The sequence below is a fragment of the Brassica rapa genome, unplaced genomic scaffold, assembly GCF_000309985.2.
Source record: "Brassica rapa cultivar Chiifu-401-42 unplaced genomic scaffold, CAAS_Brap_v3.01 Scaffold0518, whole genome shotgun sequence".
In the NCBI taxonomy this organism is placed as follows: Eukaryota; Viridiplantae; Streptophyta; class Magnoliopsida; order Brassicales; family Brassicaceae; genus Brassica; species Brassica rapa.
The window spans coordinates 5001-7500 of record NW_022610459.1 but is presented as its reverse complement, the minus strand read 5'-3'; the positions used below and the strand labels follow the sequence as shown (position 1 = coordinate 7500).

Sequence of the window (2500 nt, the reverse complement as noted above, 5' to 3'; positions counted from 1 at the left end):
CGATTTCGAAGTCTCCTTCCTCAAGCTTTTCATGTCTCACCACTTGCCAGAAATCATCATCTATGATGGCATTTACGTGGTGTTTTCCTTTGTCAGCTCCTGCCTCTCTAGCGAATGCTTCTTGCCTCTTTATAGTTTTGACAGTCTGAATCACTTGTGTTTCAAGTGTTCTCACCTGAGTCCCTGAGGTCTCGATTTTGGTGTTCAGATTGTTGTAGGCGGAGTCTATTTTACCGTTGAAATCCACGGTGATATGTTGTTGTCCCAACAGTACTCGATCAAGCATTTCTTCGATCTTGCTTTCATGAGTCTGGGGTGGTGGATTCTGGTAGTAGGAGTTCGAGTAGCTTTTGCTGTTGTTGTGAACTCTGGTTACTTCTTTGACCATTTCCAAAGAAGTTTCTGTTTCCGCCCTGGTTTCCAAATTTCTGGAATCCGATACCTCCGATGAAGTTCACATTTTCTTCTCCTTCCATATCTGCTACTTCTCCTTCAGCTAAACAGACTTGCTTCCTAAGAAGCTCGTGCACCACATCTAACTTAGCTCTTACTTCGTCCATATGTTCCTTCCCGATAGAAGCTACAGACTTCTTCCGTTCAGAGTCAGTGTTTTTGGTGTTGCTGCTGTTAGCAAGGTTTTCGATAAGTCTCACAGCTTCTAACGGATTCCGAGTAGTGAAGTTTCCTTCACTCGCCGTATCAAGAGCCATTTGATACTGTAAGGCGAGACCTCGAAAGAAAATGCTTAGCAGCTGCACTTCGTTAAATCCGTGGTGTGGACAGTCTCGCTGGAAGAACCTAAATCTAATCCACGCATCTTTGAAGGACTCTCCAGCCTCCTGCGAGAATGTGGATATTTTGTTTCGAAGTTCTTCAGTGCGTGCCTCATCGAAGAAGTTTCGTAAGAAAGCATTCTTGATGTCGGCCCAGGATGTTAAGGATCCTATGGGTAGCTGCCTAAGCCAGTGCATCGATTCTCCATTCAGTGTGTATCTGAAGAGCTTGCACAGCAGGTAATCTTCGAGGACTCCTTCCATCCGAATAGCAGCGATTAAATCCTCGAACCGTTGTAGATGGTCCATAGGATGCTCGTGCGGTAACCCAGAGTAGGGTATCTGCGACACGAGAGTGTAGTATTGAGGCTTCAGCTCGAAATTCTGCTTCTGGATCTCCGGAAGTCGAATAGCTGATCTGTTGGAATAGTACTCATCTGGGCGATTGTAGTCGGCCAGTGGTTTCGAGCGAGCGTCCTCGTCTACAGGTTGATCAGCTCCTGTAGCATAAGCATCAGGGATTACAGTCCCCTGAGCGTCTATTTTCTGACCTGTTGCATTACGCAGATGACCGTCCTGGTCATACAGGTTTCCGTTCTCGTCTTGTGTTAGAATAATAACGTTTACCAATTTTGACGACACAGTATCGATCGACGTACACGGTGTAATATCGATCGTTGTCGAACGATTAGGATCGATCGACGATGAAGGTCTGGTGTCGGTCGACTGTTGATTGTGAGTATCGATCGACAACAAAGTTGTTGCGTCGAGCGATGTGGGACGTTGACCTCTACGGATGGTGCGTTTCAAATGAGCAGGATCGTCTGAGAACAGCAAGTCTTTCTCCTTGTTGCTTCTGGTCCCGCTGGGCATGCACCTGAAAAGAAAAGAAAAAGAATCAATAAAACTAAATCTAATGGCGATCAAAGCTCCCCGGCAACGGCGCCAAATTTGATACCACTCAAATTACCCTAAGGAGTGTTACTCTCATCAAAAGAGGTTCAGATGTAGTACTTAGGGATCGAATCCACAAGGAGCTAGGAAACAATTAAATCTAGTGTTTATTAATTCTAAGAGTTGTAAATGTTTAAATGAAATAGCAATAGTAACAAGCGAAGTAAATAGTAAATGTAACTTGGTTGGAAATGATATTAGACGCAGGGCCACTATTCAGGTGTTGGAGATTATAATATTTATAGATGCCTATTTGCTGCATGCATGATATGTTAGAGCTCAACCGCTTAACTCAGTGATCAGCTGTCGCATGTTTCACTGGTTAACAAACTAGATCTCGTGTCTCAACGGTTAGTATGTTGACAACGAAAGAGTGTCGATCGATGGTCCTATAGGGACATCGACCGATACACCTTTACCTACGTCGACCGATAGTCAGTTGAGGACATCGATCGACGGGTTCTAGCCAGGCCTATGCGCGAGTATGATATGCCCTATTAAGATACTAAATTGGCGGTTAGCCCTCTCTAGCAGTCCTAATATGATAGATAGATGTCAGGATGGGATAACAAGGGTGCTTGAGTATGCAATCTTATGATCATGTTCTAGTTAGCAAGGCTAAAACAAGCAATGAATACAAATCTATCATGAATATCACAACAAGGCAGATCTATAGTTTGGGACTAATCCCACAAACCTATCTGAACCCTGGATCTAATAAATGAACTACTCAGACATAGCAAAGCAATTCATGACAATGAAGAAATGGAAAT

At 43.9% G+C, this 2500-nt stretch overlaps 1 non-coding gene and 1 pseudogene across 1 annotated transcript; one reads left to right on the top strand and one right to left on the bottom strand.

Annotated features, from left to right (window-relative positions):
* LOC117130505 overlaps window positions 1-2500 on the bottom strand; it is a 7958-nt pseudogene that overhangs the window by 3180 nt on the left and 2278 nt on the right.
* Window positions 766-872, top strand: LOC117130504. Its single transcript, XR_004453875.1, has one exon. It is a non-coding gene; the product is annotated as a small nucleolar RNA R71 (small nucleolar RNA).